Source organism: Pinus tabuliformis, chromosome J, assembly GCF_031772625.1.
Source record: "Pinus tabuliformis cultivar Carrire ecotype Pingquan chromosome J, CPIR1, whole genome shotgun sequence".
In the NCBI taxonomy this organism is placed as follows: Eukaryota; Viridiplantae; Streptophyta; class Pinopsida; order Pinales; family Pinaceae; genus Pinus; species Pinus tabuliformis.
In genome coordinates, this window is record NC_142295.1 from 85,770,336 (window position 1) to 85,789,441 (window position 19,106).

General features: G+C 38.7%; 1 pseudogene; it reads left to right on the forward strand.

Annotated features, from left to right (window-relative positions):
• The first annotated feature begins 923 nt into the window (after window positions 1-923).
• LOC149225633 (dynamin-related protein 5A-like) overlaps window positions 924-19,106 on the forward strand; it is a 62,177-nt pseudogene continuing 43,994 nt past the window's right edge.

Here is a 19,106-nt window from a genome sequence, read left to right on the forward strand (position 1 = left end):
CTGGCAGCGCGAGAAAATTCATAAATAGTCGCATCGACGTCGAGGTAAATTTTTTGTGTGAAATCCTCCATGTTAAATAGTTTATCTTGGATTTTTTCTCCATGGAAGCTCATGAAATGTTGTTTTATTGATTTTCCATAGGATAATCAGTCCAAAATGGTGGTTGAATGGAAAGAAAGGGGACATGAAGCTAAAGACCATCAAGCTTCTTAGGATCAAGATTGTGTTGATGCCCTACGAGCATGTGGGTTGCTCAAGTTCTTCAGGATTCTTGGGATCATATCACAACCTGAGTTATTGCAGCATCTGATTAGTTGGTGGGATGTGGATCACCAACTATTCATGATCGGGGATCAAGAACTCAAAATAGAGGTCGTTGACATTTATTTCATTACCGGATTGTCTAGAAAGGGACAACAGGTTCAGTTGTCTGGATCGCGCACTAGAGGAGAGAGCACAGATATGCTTATTGCGAGGCATTTTCCAGCAACCAAAAAGACCCAAAGTGGGAAAATCGACATAAAGACCATTACAAATATCCCACTACAAAAAATCCTGCATACTATGGCCCGAGTAGCTGGGGCTCAAGCGTTGCATGAGGAAACAAAATCTCATTTCCAGTATGCAATCGAGTGTTTGAATCCCATGGTTTTCAATTGGAGTGAGGGTTTGTTGGTGTGCATGAAGTGCCAACTTACCAAGTGCAAGTCAGTTAGTCTAAAACAATTTGGTTTCAGATCCATTTTGGTGACATTCATCATGAACGCATGCCATTATTTTGTTATCAATGGTTATAAGTGGATGCACCAATGCCCAGAGATCCATGATTACTCATATGGGGTGAGTTGATGCCTCATCATGGATGCGACCCATAGATGTCATTTTCTCCGGCATTTTTTGGATCGCTTCATCAACATCTAATCATGGTTGACGATTGGGCATATGCAAACACAAATTTTCAAGGAGATCCAGATATTCCACTTCCTCCAGGGGCACAGTGGACCGATTCAGGTAAAAACTATTTTTTAAGTTTTGAAGTTATTAATTTTTTTGTATGTGTATTAAGATTTGACTCAGGATGATTTGTAGATGTGGGACCAGAGAGACCTCCAGGGGTTTGTCCAGTAGCCAGGCAAGTGGCATGGAAGATTGAGGAGGCTCCTTATGAGGAGGGAACAAATCCTATTGTCGAGGTAGAGCATAACCTAGAATCTTTAACCAGGAGCATTCCAGAGTACGCCTCGATAGATGAGGTGCCATTATGCTACCAGAGGCACACTATAGCGGTTTCTTCTAGACTGTGTCAGTTGTTGGGATGAATCATTAGGGATATTTCGTGCTATCATGAGCACCATGTGGGAGATAACCAGCTCTAGTTTACTTTCTACACTGTTGTAGGCTTATAAAGCCATGTGTCTCAAAATACATATTTTGTCATTTTGATGTAGAAAACTCTTTTGCAAACACCATATATATATGTATATATCTATGTGTGTGTGTTTCTGTTTACCATGTCTGTTATGTGATGCTTTATGATTTACATGTTTCACAAATGTCTATCTAATGCGTAGCTAGCTAATGCATTTGTTAATGTTTTCATGCGTCTTGAAATGTGATGATCAGTAATAAAATCAAAGTCTCGTTCCAATTGGCGAACTTGCAAATACATTCTCATAATTTGAGGGTTTCTAACTGAATATTGTCCATTAAGTTGTAGTACAATGAGTTATGAACCCAGTTTCACGATTAACTCTCTAATGCCAAGAGCGATAGCTTCTAACAAAATCTCGATGACCGCACTATATTTAGCAATGTTGTTAGTCGTACGACCTAAACATATACCTTGTAAATTCACTAACTCACCATTAGGGTCATAGATTGCCCATGCAGTGGAAGATAGATTCTGTGTACTACGACAAGCACCATCAGCAAAATTGACATAATGGCTGGATGAAATTTGCAAACCAAGTAGAGCATGAGGTAAGTAGAGGAAAACATTTGCAAAAGAAAACTAACACACCAAAACCACACTGTACACTAATGTACATAACTATTTACACAGAAAATCACGCATAATACTTATTTAGGTAAAGCCTGTTTCAAGGCTCAACCAAAGAATTTCCTTTTTAATCTACTAACTCATAGGCACCTTTTTGTAAAATTCGTTTGACAATGTAAGGCCCATGCCACATTTGTTCGAATTTCCCAACTCTCAATTTGTCATTAGCTTGATCATATAGCAAGACCAAGTCACCCTCAACAAAAGCGCGGGGAGAAACAGTTCTATCATATGGAGCCTTAACTCATTTCTTTTAGGCTTCAATTACTAATGTTGCAAGATGACGAGTTTCATCGAGCCTTTCGAGGTAAAGTAAACGTTCCTCCTCAGGTGAGGTATTAGGGAATAATTTGACAACTAGTTTCAGTGAAGGAATTTCACACTTGATTGGAATAGTTGCCTCTAGACCATACGCCAACTGAAAGGGTGTGAACCTAGTGGTGGTTATAGCTACGGTTCAGTAAGCCCAAAGAGATGAAAATAGCATGAGATGCCAATTTGATTTATGCATCCCAATGGTGTGTTGAAGCATGGTAACCAAGACTTTGTTGACTGCCTCAACCTGGCCATTGGTCTGTGGATAATAAGAAGTTGAGTTTTCGTGACGCAAACCCAACCGAGCAGTGATCTCTGCCATCATATAATAGCAGAAATGAGATCCATAATCAGTAACGATGGCTTGAGGGACACCAAATCGAGCTAAGACATGGTTACATGTCATGAAATCAATACCCCATTTAGCAAAGGGGACGATGGTAACAACTGGGTGTAGGGGTGCAGGTGGGGCGCGCTGTTTATGGTTGTAAATCTGGCAGTGACATTTTTGGACTGCTAAAATGCAATCTTTAAAGATCGAAGGCCAAAAATAACCAACACGAAGGATTTTCTAAGTAGTATCATATCTTGACATGTGACCACCACAAGCCCTAGAGTGGCAGTCATTTAGGACTCTCTCAGCTTCTTCAAGTGTCAAACATCTACAAAGGATAGAATCAACACCAACATGGTACAAAGTATCACCAATGATTCAATAGGGTTGGGATTGATGTCGAATGCGACGACGTTCAAAATTGGACAACTCTGATCGAAAATTTTGGGTTTGGAGATAGAAAATAATATCCCAATACCATGGGTCAATAGTGTTGATGAGAAAGAGATTTTCGTCAGGAATGAGCTCATCAAAAGCCATAGATGTGGTTGTGGAGGGAAGGTCACAAATTAACTCAGCGAAAACTAGTGATTTATTTGATTTAACAATAGCAAATTCCAAAACAAACTCTTGAAGGATAACAATCCACTTAGAATACTTCCCCCCCCAGTAATTGACGAGTCAAAATGTAGGTCATGGGGTTGTATTCATAAATCACGGTGGTTTTTCGCAAGAAGATATAGTGTCGAAAGCATTGAACAACGTGAACAACTGCTAAAGCTAGTTTCTCAGCATGGGCGTGTCATTTCTCAGTATCAATAATATGTTGGCTTAAGTAGTAAATCACATGTTCGTTTCCATCATCATTGTCTTGCACCAGTACCATGGCAATAGTACTATCGGCTGAGACCAAGTACAAGAAGTAATCGTGGTGATAATTGGGGGATGGAGTAAAGGGGCACTAATGAGGGTCAAAGATTTTTGAGTGATTTTATCCCAAATAAACAGGATCCCCATTTTTAGTAAACGAGTAAATTTCTTGGCAAGTTCAACATAATTAGGTGCAAAATGATGAAGGAAATTAGCTTTCCTTTGCAAGCTCTGCAATTGATGTAAAGATGACGGATGGGGCATATTCACAATGGCCTCAAATTTGAGGGGGTCAATTCGGATGCCTTCCTTAGATACCAGAAACCCTAGGACACAACTAAATTCGATGCAGAAGACACACTTATACAGATTTTAACGAATATTGTAGTGTCTACAATGAAGAAAAATCGCTTGAAGGTGGCCAGGATGATCGACGGATAACTGAATGGGTTGTTAAGTCATCAAGATATGGTTGAACGATGTGTTTGATGTCATGAAAAGCATAAGACATCGCTCGTTGGAAGGTAGTGCCAACATTTTTCAGACCAAAAGAGAGTTTTTTGTAGGCAAATGTTCCCCATAGACAGATAAAAGCAGTTTTATGTTGATCGATGGGAAGAATGTTAATATGGTTGTAGCCAGAAAAACCGTCCATAAAAGAAAAAATCTCACTCCCCGCAAATTCATCAATGATCTGGTCTATAAAAGGAGTTAGATAATTATCTTTCGAACATGCTCGATTAATATCACAGTAATCAACACAAATGCAAATAGTCCCTTGTTTTTAGTCATAGGGACAATGTTCGAAACCCAATCTGTCAATGGAATGGGGTAAATGAAACCAACCTTTAGAAGTTTTTCAACCTCTCCCTTTATAGTGGTTTCCTTTCTAGGGTGCACTGGGTGAAGTCGCTGACGAACATCCTTCACGTTTGGATAAGTATGAATTTCTTGCACAAGTATACTCGGACCTATGTCAGGAATTTCTTCATATGACCAAGCAAAGACATCGTGAAACTCCTTAAAGAGGGCAGTGTAAATCTTGATCTCATCTGGAGAACAAGAGACCCCAACATGGATGTTTTCGATAATTCCTGGTTTAACAAAAATGTCGATGGCCATTGTAGTAGTAATGTTCCCCATGTTTCCCTCAGAAAAAATTTATGCACCAAAATAGGTGTTTGAAGTGGATGGCTCAGTGTATGAGAAACAAAGGTATCTAAACATGATGAAATCTCTCTGAGAGTCAGGGACATGAGGAACAATGATGGGCATCATTCCAGGGAGTTTCCTTAAGAGATGTAAACTCGGTGATATGCTTGTCAGTGGGAAATGTCTCGTTCAAGGGATCCAAAGAATCCCAAGAACCAAGCCAAGGGGATTCTAAATACGAGTCTAGACGCATACTAAGAGTAGCATGACTTTCAAAAGTGACTACCAAAGCCAACATAACAGCTTGATAGGCTTGTTTTGTTGGGCAAAGCGGCATGACATCACCAAAAGAATCAACCTGATCGAGGTGAGGAACGATTCAAGGATCATGAGAAGAAGATATCATGTTGATGGAAGCGACATTTGGAGGTGGGAAGGAAAAAGTTCCCATAAGAGCAAAGTCTTTAAAAATACTCACCCCACCACTCTCATAAGGGATGTCATTATTTCCCAAATATGGCACATTACCATTCGAAGAGCTAGAAGAGGAAAATGTTAACTGATCAATGATGACTATTTTCCATTCATGAGGAAAATAGAGCACACGGAACAAAGAAGAAACCATGCAAAACATAGCATGAGTCCAACTTCAACCAAGTAGAAGGTTATAATTTAAATTGGCATCAATGACTTCCACCTATAAGTTAACATTTTTCCTTCCAACATTATGGGAAAGCTCATGAGGCTTCTAAGGTATTAGGAGAATGGTTGAGAGGCGGAGAGACAATAGCTTTCCAGCATGATACAAACATGGTTCAGGAGGAAGCACCCTCATCAATCACAATCTAATGAATCGCCCTCCTTTTTATAATGACTTGGATTAAAAAGGCAAGTTGATGTGGAAGATGTGGAACATGATTTTCCAAGTCAAAGGTAAACATACTCAAATCAGTAGGATCAACTCCTCCTATAAAGGATAGTAATTATTTCCACTGTGACGAACAACTTTTGAGAACTTCCAAAGAAAACATCATTGAAGGCGCTTGAGCTAAATCTTCGACAATATTGTAATGATGGGTAGCTTGCGCATTTCGATTGTAAGATGATTTCCGAAGGACACCCTTGGTAGGTGGTCAGATAACGGAGGTCTCTCAATATGAAGAGGACCAGAACTAGGTGGAGTAGAAGTGGAAGGTGTATCAGTAACTTCTTTGTCCACAACCTGTTTGGGAGGAGTCGGATAGTCTTTCAACCCAGTGACAACAAAAATAGGTACCATTCCACTCATATAAACCTAAGAACCCGAAGATGTAGAAGATTGCGGTTCTACCAATTGGGTTTGCTGTGATGGAAAATGTTCTTTTAGTACAATGGTGTCCCTTAAGTTCCTTTTAATAAGCGACTAACTTGGGACAATCCTTGGTATAGTGATCTTCCTCACAAATGAGGCAAGGATATTTGGGCTTACATTTAGACACATCATCACTAAGCAATTTCTGAGGATCATATTTTGGGATATCATATTTGGATTTTCCTTTACCCTTATTTTTACCTTTTGAGGTTTTTTTTGCCACGGTAGACTGAACAGAATTAACCTCAGAGGTTTTACTAGGATTTGGAGAGAGATTCGAAGGAGGATTGGATGTAGTAGTTGTTGGGTTGTGTTATATTCTTTCCACGTAGTTAACAGGGGGTTTGAAGGGCACCCGTAACCCCACTTTATGGGATCTGGGGCAGCGCCCTGGAAAATTTTGGTTTTGAACCCTATGTTAGGTTGGGCGAACCCACCTATGGTTTTTTGCATGATTTTCGCACATGTTTTTTTGGACGCGATGGTTTTCGGTCCATGGTATTGGACGTGATGGTTTTCGGTCCATGGTATTGGATGCTTTGGCATGTATAAATATTTATTGTAACATTGAAAGGAACATAATGAAAAATCAAGCTGGTCGTCCCAGTTTTGGGATCCATGGGAAAATCTCTATGTATATGTGTTTTATGTGTTATGCTCTCGCATTGTTTATTTTCTGTGTTTTTAGAATTCGTATGCAGGTAATTACTGTACGGGGTTAAAACCTACATTTGGTATCAGAGCTTATTTGGCTTCAACGGGATGCCTTTGTTGCTGAGGGGTTTCACTCGGGCCTGTGGTAGACCCTGTTCAGTGGGAGATTTGCGAGATTGATTCTGGTGGTGAAAGAAGATGGCGAGCAGTGGAAAGATAGAGATCGAGAAATTTAATGGTCAGAGTTTTGAGTTGTGGAAACTCAAGACGGAGGATCTGTTGGTGGATAAAGATCAGTGGATTGCGGTAGATCCGGGTACTAAACCAACGGGAGTGTCCGACGAAGAATGGAAGAAGTTGGATCGGAAGGCAAAGAGCACAATACGATTGTGTGTCTCAGATTCAGTATTACTGGATGTATCAGGGGAAGCTATGGCGAAGGCTTTGTGGGACAAGTTAGGGACTTTGTACCAATCTAAGTCTCTGGTAAATAAATTGTTCCTGTGGAAAAAGTTGTATAACCTGAGGATGAAATATGGAGACTCGGTGACAGAGCATCTAAATGCATTTAATACTGTGGTAATTCAGTTAGCATCTATTGATATTAAAATTTTAGATGAAGATGAGTGCATCAGTTTGTTGTGTTCACCACCAGATTCGTGGGATAGTCTGGTTATTGCAACAGGTAGCAATGCAACTGCCTTGCAATTTGATGAAATAGTCTCAGCCTTGCTGACGGAGGAGATGAGACAAAAAAATATGGAGAGCCAGAATGGTGATGCCTTGTCTGTACGAGGATGGTCCCAGAACATAAGCAAAAATAATTCATCGAGTGGGAGATCTAAATCTCCAAGAAAACCTGTAAAGGTGGTGTGCTAGAAATGTGGAAAGGAAGGCCACTTTAAAAGGGACTGTAAATATAAATCTCCTGACAAAGGAAAGGGATCTGATGAGGCTCCCTCTGCAGAGGCGAAAACCACCTCAGATGAAGGTGGGGATGTGTACTTGGCTTCTTCAAGTACACATGTAGATCATGAGGCATGGTTGATTGACTCAAGTGCATCCTTTCACTTCACTCCCCATAGAGAGTGGTTCTGCGAGTATGATAAATATGATGGTGGTGATGTCTTCTTGGGGGATGACCGAAAGGCTAGAATCATTGGTCGCAGAAAAGTAAAGTTGAAGTTGCAAGGTGGAAGGGTTAGAACGCTTCCAGGTGTTCTACATATTCCTGCATTAGCCAGAAATTTAATTTTTGTAAGCAAACTAGATGATGCAAGTGTAAAAACAGTGTTCGAGAAGGATACCTGCAAGATGATTCGAGGAGCACTGGTATTGATGTGGGGAGTTCGGATTGGAACTCTGTACAAGCTGCAAGGTAGCACTGTTGTTGATGGGTGCAACAGTTCCGTGGTTCCTGAAAGTGGATCAGAAAATCTAGTGGTCTTTGGAGAAAAGACCATGTTGTGGCATCAAAGGCTTGGACATATTGGAGAGAAGGGCCTTCGAATACTTCATGGTAAAGGTATGGTAGAAGGTATGAGTAATAGCTCTTTGGATTTTGATTTCTGTGAAAATTGTGTATACGGGAAACAAAATCAGGTGAGTTTCCCCTCTGGTGGTAAGAGGGCAAAACATATATTAGAGCTTGTGCACAGTGATGTGTTTGGACCTATGAAGGTTCCATCACTGGGTAAGTCTGTGTACTATGTATCATTTATAGATGACTTCTCAAGGAATACATGGATATATTTCCTTAAGAAGAAATCTGAAGTCTTTGACAAGTTTAAAGAATTTAAGGCTCTAGTGGAAAACCACACAGAGAAGAAGATAAAGGTGCTAAGGACAGATAATGGTGGAGAGTTTTGCAGTAAGGAATTTGAAGAATTCTGTAAGAAGTGTGGTATAGCACGGCAAAAGACTACTCCATATACACCTCAACAAAATGGAGTTACAGAAAGAATGAACAAGACGTTGATGGAAAGGGCAAGAAGCATGCTTAGTGGTGCCGAGTTAGGACAGGAATTCTGGGAAGAGGTAGTGGATACTGCATGTTACCTGGTCAACAGGTCACCTTCATCAGCGTTGGAGGATAAGACTCCACAAGAGGTATGGACTGGTAAAAAACCCTCTCTTTCACATCTAAGGGTATTTGGATGTGATGCATATGTACATGTTCCAAAGGAGAAATGAACCAAGTTGGATAGTAAATCTGAAAAATGCATCTTTATTGGGTATAAGGATGGTTTAAAGGGTTATAAGCTTTGGAACCCAGTAACAAGGAAGGTTGTGTACAGCCGAGATGTGGTGTTCAGAGAGGTGAAAGATGTTATTAAACATGAAGTCCAACCAAAGGAACCTGAGAAGATAGAGTTTGAGCACAAGGAGGAAGAATCAGACTCTACAGCAGAGGAGGAATCAGAAGATGAAGAGCCACAAAATCCAGCTGTGAGAAGATCAGTTCGAGAAAGAAGGCAGCCAGAAAGGTATAGTCCATCTGCTTTCTGTTCAAATTTTGCTTTGTCTGTTACTGATGATGATCCCAGAATTGTGAAGGAAGCAGTGGATTCAGAGGATGGAAAACTCTGGAAAGAGGCCATGGTTGATGAAATGGCATCTTTGCACAAAAATGAGGCTTGGGATCTAGTGGAGTTGCCGGCTGGAAGGAAACCCACTGGCAACAAATGTGTGTTCAAAAAGAAGACAAATGCAGAAAGAAAAGTGGAGAAATATAAAGCTTGGTTGGTAGCAAAAGGTTATTCCCAGGTGCTGAGAATTGATTTTGGTGATATTTTTTCTCCTGTTGCCAAGGTAACTTCTATTAGATTACTTATATCTATTGATGCTGCTTTTGATTTCTAGGTAGAACAGATGGATGTGAAGACAACATTTCTTCACGGGGATCTGGACGAGGAGATCTACATGAAACAACCAGAAGGCTTTGTGGTGAAGGGTAAGAAGAACTGGTATGTAAGTTAAAGAAGTCTCTGTATGGGTTAAAATAGTCACCAAGGATGTGGTATCAGAAATTTGATACATTTATACGGGGACTTGGCTTCACCAAAACCAAAGCAGATCACTGTGTGTATTTTAAATTAATTGGTGACCGTGTTATTTATCTGGTCTTGTATGTGGATGATATGTTGTTGGTTGGAAATGACAAAGAAGTTGTCCAGGATTTGAAGACCCAATTGTCCTCCAAATTCGACATGAAAGATCTTGGTGCTGCAAACTATATTTTGGGCATGGAAATTAAAAGAGATCGGGCAAAGAGGAAGCTCTGGTTAAACCAGAGGAAGTATGTCGAGACAATACTGCAGAGGCTTAATATGCAGGATAGTAAACCGGTGAAGGTTCTTATTCCTGTAGGTGTGAGGTTATCTGTTGAACAGTGTCCCAAGACACAAGAAGAGGAAGAGGACATGTCCCGTGTTCCATATGTAAGTGCAGTCGGTAGCTTGATGTATGCAATGGTCTTTACTAGACCAGACATTGCACATGCAGTGGGAGTATTGAGCAGGTTTATGTCAAAACCAGGAAAGGAGCATTGGACAGTAGTGAAGCGAGTTTTCAGGTATTTGCGTGACACTAGTGATTATGGTTTGTGCTACCAAGGAAGACCAAGATTGGACAGAGTGTTGGATATTCATGGCTTTGTTGATGCAGACTGGGCTGGAGATCTGGATCAGAGAAGATCTACAAGTGGGTATTGTTTAACCTATTTGGAGGTGCAGTCAGTTGGATGAGTAAGAAACAATCTGTAGTGGCACTATCAACTATAGATGTAGAATACATGGCAGCCACTCATGCAAGCAAGGAAGCAGTTTGGTTGCATATATTGTGTTCAAGTATGGGGTTAGTATAGGGAGGTATAAGGATAGATTGTGACAGCCAAAGTGCAATTTTCTTGGCAAAGAACCCCGCATATCATTCAAAGACAAAGCACATTGATGTTCAGTATCACTTTGTGAGCGATATGATAGGAGACAAAAAGGTGTTGCTGGTAAAGGTGGACACTTTGAAGAATATTGCAGATGCGTTAACAAAATCTGTGAGCTCTGAGAAGTTCTCTTGGTGTAGAGAGACAATGGGCATTTCAGGGCTGAAAAAATGACTAAGCTCTCTTGTGGGCCCCTGTGGAAAGAAAACAACAAGTGGGAGAATGTTGGGTTGTGTTATATTCTTTCCACGTAGTTAACAAGGGGTTTGAAGGGCACCCATAACCCCACTTTATGGGGTCTGAGGCAGTGCCCAGGAAAATTTTGGTTTTGGACCCTATGTTAGGTTGGGCAGACCCACCTATGGTTTTGTGCATGATTTTCGCACTTGTTTTTTTTGGATGCGATGGTTTTCGGTCCATGCTATTGGACGCGATGGTTTTCAGTCCATGGTATTGGATGTGATGGTTTTCGGTCCATGGTATTGGATGCTTCAGCATGTATAAATATGTATTGTAACATTGAAAGGAACATAATGAAAAATAAAGTTGGTAGTCCCAGTTTTGGGATCCAAGGGAAAATCTCTGTGTATATGTGTTTTATGTGTTATGCTCTCGCATTGTTTATTTCCTATGTTTTTAGAATTCTTATCTAGGTAATTACTGTATGGGGTTAAAACCTACAGTAGTTGAAATAGATTTCTGCTTCGAAGAAGCTTTACTGGAAAGTTTGAGACACTGACCCAATAATATCATCGATAGGCGGTACGTCTGGAAGTTTAGAAGATGTTGGATCTGTAGATGGTCTTGGAGCATCAGGCAAGAGATCATATAACATGCTAGATTGGGAATATACCAAATCTAAATATTGGGCACGGTAAATGGCTTGATCTTTGGTCACACAACCACCCATAGCTATTTCCTTGGAAATTTTATTGACAAATGATTTGGTAAAGCATTCAATTAACAACTCACCAGGTATATCAAACTTGATAAGGCGACGCCGACGTCTCCACTCATGGATATGATCAAATATGTTGGTAGCAGTATTATTTTTCAAAGACGTAAGCAGATGGGTACCAGTCTCATATCGAACTGGTAACTCGAAGTGACTAAGGAAGTCCATTGACAAATATTTGAAGTCTTGATAGGCACCTTGAGGTAACTCGATGTACCATTTCACAACAACACCCGTCAAGGTTTGTTGGAAAAGACATAGACGAATGGAGTCCTCAACCTAGGAATTGTATGAACACCATAAATGGTAAGTCATAATGTGGGCTTAGGGGTTATTCTCCAGAATTTCCTTCGAATTTCGTACAATCGCCAGGAATCTTAGTAGGAACCAAAGGCGAATACGGTGAATGGAGTATTGGATCATTTGTGAGCCTTGACACATCCGGTAGAAAGCAGTGAACCTTTGTTTCCACCTAGTTTCAGGTGGTGGTGGAGATGGCACACTTCCCACGTATGAAAAGCCTTCAGGTGGAAAGTTATGTTCAGAATCATTTCCAACACTAGGAATGTGAGTGGCTGAGACTTCTAGAGGACCTCGAGGAGAGGTTGGAAACTCACCTTCTGATGCCATGGGTGGAAACAGTTGGTGAGGGGGAATCCGAGATGATGGTGGAGATAACTCCAAAGGCACACCAGGATTATCATATGGACTATATGGTCATTGAGGAGATATGACCAATGGATCAAAAAGTGGATTCGAAGGGAATAATACAAACCTCTGCAGACTCTCAAGAGTTTATGGGTCAAATTCCTAAGATGATGAGTCTCGAGGTGGAGGACAAGAAGCAAGGGGTTGAATACTCAGGATAATTCCAAGTTCAAGACCTTGGTCTTCAAGTGACTGTGAAATCTCAAGATGGACTCCTTGTGATGACCCTTCAGTGTCAGATGATGAAGGGGAAATGTAAGGTGAACCCGGTGGTTCAGCCACGATGACCTTCTCTCAAAAACAATAAGGGGTGGTTGATTTGAGCTTACAATTAAAATTTACTATTAATCAGGCAATATGAGGCCAAGGATAACTGCATAGGTAAGTCATGTTATCATGGGAAGTTAAATTTTAGAACTTAAAAACAAGAAATAAATAAAAAATGGTGTACTAGGCAAGAGGGTTTACCAAGTATCTGTGAACTGTTATATACACCTTAGCATAAACCAAGGACTTCATTTACGACAACCAATCTCCCCAAATGTTGTGTTTAGTGTATCACATCTACAAGGCAGCTAACTCGGTTACCTATGGCTAAAAGATAGAAAACTAGTGGGGTCTCCAATATATACTCGACGGTACAGGGAGCACAATCCATGTTAGAGTTGTCTAATGCATAACCATTCGGTGAGAGATTTCCCATATACTTGCCATTCTAGAGTGCCTTCGATATACCCAAGAGTACTATAGAACCTTTGATATACTTCCGTACTGGAACAGGATTTCACCCGCGGGATACAATGCAAGCAATTAACAACAACTGCTATGTTTATAGATTTTGGAACACATCTCTAGCCTAGACCTCTAAATGTTTGTGTTAAGTTCCAAATGATCCTTAGGTTAATTAAGTACATTTTAATGTTGTTCTTGAATTATGTTTCAATTTTGGGCTCAAATGATGTCACCTGAATCCTAAAATGCAACTATATGAGAAAATGAAACTTTTCACTTCAATGAATGCTATACTAACAAGGGAAGAGAGTTCAATCAATTAATGCATCAAACAAGAGAATGAATCAAACAATATGCCTCCACTAACTTTTCTTTTCCAAATGCAATATGCAAAAGAAAAACTAAACTTCACTTTCACTATTCAACATGCAATCCATTGAAAGCAAAAATGGCTTTTACTTTACTAAGATGCACTTTAACTAAATGATGTTCTCTTTGATTTTCAAATGCTCTAATGCAATTAAGCTTCAACTAAAGCAAAAAAATAATTTTTTGATTCAAAAGCTCCTAATGTAAAGGATGCATCAATCAAAGTAACACCAAATAAAATCTAAAATCACTCAATGAAAATGTCTTTCAGTTTCTCTTTTGAATAGATAAACAAATGCACTTTTTTCAGTTTGTAAACCAAACAATGTAATAAATGCTTGATAAATAACAAAGATGAATTTCAAATGCAATATGACCTAATACAAATGAAAAACAACTTTGAAAAAGACAAATTGAAACTAATGCAAACTAATGTTTCAAATGATTTTACCAGATAATCAGACTTAAACAATCAGCAAACCATAGACTCAATGACACTCACGAGCAGCAAGTGACAATCAAATGACCTATAAACCCTAAAATCAATCAATTGCACTCAAACACTTGAAATTTCAAAAAGGTAAGAATTTGCTAATGAAAGCAAGCAATCAGAAAAAACACCATTAAATCCAATCATATAGGACAAGACAAGACCTTAGGGGCTCAGACACACAGGAGTTTGACAGAGAAACCCTAGGTTTTTTTCCAATCTCTAAGATCAGCATAGCTGTTATGGCCAAACTGACACTGAAAAGGGGATCAACGTGACTGTTTAAAGAGAAAGTGTGCTAGCAGCATGACTGTCAAAGAAAAAAGCACGTTGGATGAGGAATAAGGCAAGAAATAAAAATATTTCCACAAACACTTCCAGCCTTAGCACTCTAAGGTAGCAGTTATTGATTGTGCAGACCTATATAGACTCAAAATAACTGAGAACATGATGGTCAGTCAAACTGATCAACATATCGATTGAGAAAAGATGATGAAGAGGCTATAGCTTCCCTTTCGGAGTCGCCATTTTGTTGTGAAGATAAATCCCCTCTGCGAAATGAGGCGATCCCTCAAGCCCAATGAGTGGGTCTAGCAACAAACCAAACAAACTAACATACACTTTCCTAGTTTATGCTTAACAAATGTAAAGAGAATGAGAAACCTGCCTTGCTCTGATGCTAATCGCTCAATCCTTTGGAGATGACTTTGATTCTTTTTCTCCGGGCCTCCCTCTTTACCGCTTCTTCACGTCCGAGTACCTGCAAAGAAGATCAAAGAGCTATGCAAAATACAAGATCATATATGGCATACATCAAACATAAACTAATTAATAGATCAAGGAGTATTAAGCTAAAAGTATAAACACTTACACAATTATGGAAAGTGAACATCAGATGTATATATTAATGAGCTAAAAAGGGAAGCATACAACCTATGACTTGTTGTTGGAGACCTCCTTTTGGTGGATGTCCAAGTCCAAGCAAAGACTCTTCAAGCACTCCTCCAAATTAGAATGGGTAGCATGAAAGCATAATCTCAGCATAGGGAGTGAATTTATAGGGGATGGAAGGGAGTGAATTTATAGGAAGGGAGAGGGAGTTAGGGATCACAAAAGAGGAAGGAAGGTCCACATCTCAAGGGGAAAGCCCATGATGATAATATAAACAGGTCTGAATGGGAGAGCTCGACCATATCAATAACAACCAATATCCATCTCGTTGTTCTCAAAGGTTCTAGTGCATGAAGCTTCTCCTCTAGTTTGGGAAAACTTGCCAGAAGAGGTTCAACGTGGGTTTTCATATCAAAACCCATGCTAGCAGTGCTAGTGTAGAACTATGCAACCTTCCATCAGCATGGGCAGGTAGTGTAGCAAAATGCGTTGATGCTAAAATTTAGGTTTTTAGTTAACCTTGTTCAGAATGAATTCAGGGCAATTTTCTTTTATTCTTCAGGGAGGTTTTGGTTTGTATATCATGATGGATATGTTGCACAATTTTCAATGTTTTAGCACTTCGGGATATGGAAGAGGAAGTGAACAGGAGGTGTGACAAAACACTGTGTAACACACAAGTAGGTAATTTGTTCTTCCGTCCAATATTCCACCCTTGAAGTTAGCATCAACTTAGACTCAACCTAATTAAAGAAGCCAAAAAAAACTAACTTTAATTTATAACAAATTTTTTACACAATTTAAATATCATTTTTAGAAAATAATATATATATATATATATATAATCATGCAAAAAGAACTCCAAAGGAATTAGATTCAATGGTAAAAAGCTAATTTTTTTTTTTTTTGGGCATGGTTCAATTTTCATGAAATCTAATCTGAAACCATGAAACACCTTGAAGTAATTTAATTATTGATAATTATTAGGTAGATGGTAAGTATTTAATTTAAAATATTTTTGGTATTCACAATTGTTTGGCAAGGTTCAATTTTCATGAGGTCTAATTGGAAACCATGAAACACATTGAAGTAATTTCATTATTAATAATTATTAGATGGATGGTAAACACTTAATCTAAAATATTTTTAGTATAGACGAATCAAAGGTTGAGATTTATTATCAAAGTAGTTGTGTCTTTTTTTTAAATTAAATTGATTAATTAAAAAATGTCATATGTCATAATATGTTATACGAAGTGAGTTATGGTTTTTTAGGCATGTGTTATTGATGAGCATGGTATTGCCCCATGATATTATAACAACCCTTATTTACAAATGCTAAAGTAGAAGTAAATCTCCATAGTTAAGAATTTTGGTTATATATATATACACACACACACACACACAAGTTGTCTTTAGTGCGACTTTTTGGAAGCTTTTTCGATAGATTTTTCTTGCCTAATTTCTCTAAAATACGAAGGAATTCATTGAAATCACAAGCTTGATGGGTAACCCTGCACAATAGAATTGCCCTAGGGGTTTTTCAGGGTGCTAAATCCATATATACAGTAAAAAAAACTAGTTTAAATAACACAAATCAAGATTTCACCTCAAAATTTTCCGTCGGATTCCGGCACCAGAAACTCCAAAAAGTCGCACTAAAGACAACTCCACACACACACACACACACACACACACAGATATATATATATATATATATATATATATATATATATATATATATATATATATATATATAATTTAAATACAAATTATAATTTAATCATTTTTTAGGATTTTTTTTTTAATTTTAATAACATGAAAGTAAATATATTGAAAATTATTATAAATTAATTGGCAATGACTAATCATTTAATTTATATGGTTGTGTTAATTACAATAAATGAGCACCATTAACATTGTACTATTACTATAATACAACATCTATTGTTATGATAAAAATAAACTAACCATATAACCAAGTTTGGAATTTCACTTCTGCTTACTTATGTTTATCATGGAAAAAGAAAAACTTTTGGAATTTCACTTCTGCTTACTTATATTTATTATGGAAAAAAAAAACTTGAAAAACAAAACCCTGACCATGCTCAGAAATTCTCCAAAAACACAATCTTGTGCCATGCTTTTCAATCTTGTGCCATGCTTTTCAATCTTGTGCCATGCTTAAAAAGGGCATGCAGCACACAATTGACACTATACTCACTCCAATGAAGGTATTATCATATAACTCATCTAACATCATGCTAAAATAGACCATGTAGCCACTCGAGAATTTCACTTCATTCTTACTTATTGTGATAAATTGGGAACATTTGTTGTGAGGCTTCACAGGAAAATGGCCTAATACATCAACCAGATAAAGAAGCAAGCTATGCCATAAGCCATCTTTAACCTCATGGATGTTAACATAATTTTCTTTTTTTCTTATCAAATGAAAAATTGAAAATAAATAAATGGCCAAATTGCAAGGCCTGCATGCAACAAACAATTGACATTGTGCTCCACTAAATGTGGTATAACACATGTTTAGTGTTGTGTCACGGGTAAGTAGCAGTGAGTCAAAACATGGATAAAGCACGATGAGGCTTATTTACCAGGCTATCGAGTCATAAATACGCGGGGGTAGTATATGATCACCGCTAGATAATGTACTTGTTTCGATCCAACGGTTGGCATATACTTCCTCGCGTATTTATTGCTCAATAGCCTTAGATATATTTATGTCGAAAGGCATTTTCACTGCGGGGTTGGGGTCAACAAACTCTATTGACGCCAACCAATCAGTGAGTCTTATTTTTGTCGTCCTCACTCCAATCCATTTACAACACGTGGAACAATCCCTGGAGCTACAAGAGTTTCTAGTTGAAGATCTCTTGGAAAAAAAAGCTTTGATCCCCTCACATTTTTTTAGTTGAGTTGAGAGATTCAATTCATTAGTGCAGCATGCCCAAGACAAAGACATCCATGACGACACCCATCTAAAATCAGAGGCAAGAATCTAACTAGAAATCTCAACAGAGTAGACATGTTGACAGCTTATATGCATCGTCGAATGTTTGATCTCGATTCGAAGCATACAATCAGCTCCAAGCTATCGCTTTAGCATTTGGTGAGAAGCCCCCCAATTCATGAGATAGTTGCTCTCGGTGGTCAGTTTGATGGAAAAAGTTTTATGCTAGAATCTCCACTATGCTTCAGATTCAATGTTAGAGAAGTCGAAATGGGAATGCGAAGGTCGTTGATGCTGCAAATGGTGCACGACCCTTCTGTTGTAGAACCCCGCTGCCAGTTTCAGGATGAGGATTTTGATGACTATGAAGCTCCAATTGCATTGTCTTCTGCTTTTGTTGATTCCATCAGAAGAAGAATAGAGGAGAATTTGAAGAAAATCCACAGAAAATCCGAGTTGCAGTCTCTACGAAGCCTATTGTGATGCGGGCAGGGTATGCTTACTACCCAAATTTGACAATCATTGATACCCCTGGATTCATTCTCAAGGAAAATAAGGTGTTGACGGCCCAAAATGTACCACCAACGACTAAGGGGTCTCCCTGGTGTGAATTCCCAATTATACCTCACACCGTTTGGGATAGGAGCCCCATTTGGTATGTGGGCTCGGCTGCCACCATGAATATTTTCTGCTCTTGGTTATAAAATGAGAAGGTGCCAAAGTGGGAAAAGAATCCAATGCTTGGGCAACAAAACCAAAATCAGCTGAAGATTGTCAAATTGTAGAAAGAGGTGCAAACGAGTCTCAACAACAATAAGAAGAGACAAACGATGAGAGGGATTAGTGAGCTAAAACCCCATCAGACATTATAAACAGGAACATTCCAGAAGTCAATTACAAAGTAGTTCACAATAAGTCACCGACATGGAAAGGAACAAGTAAACACAAATTCAAAGGTGAAACATACATGCAACCACTATGTATCAGTACATAACATCTTGCGTATATGAAAACACACATAGAAATATGGTGATGTACCAGACAACTAATACAACCACCATGAATAAGCATGGGAATCAGTGCCAAAGATAAGAGAAAAAATCTTATTACTGTTGTTGCAACTTCAAATACATAACATGCAATTAGTCAATACCCAATAGTGGTACATGGGTTGTTCATATCATTTCCCGATGCCAAAACCCTAGCCCCACTGAAAATCCCTTCTGTTGGCATTATGATGCATGTGTTGTACTTGATGGCAAACAACTCATAGAAGATCAACTCACTTATATATATCTAGATGAATCTACGGAAG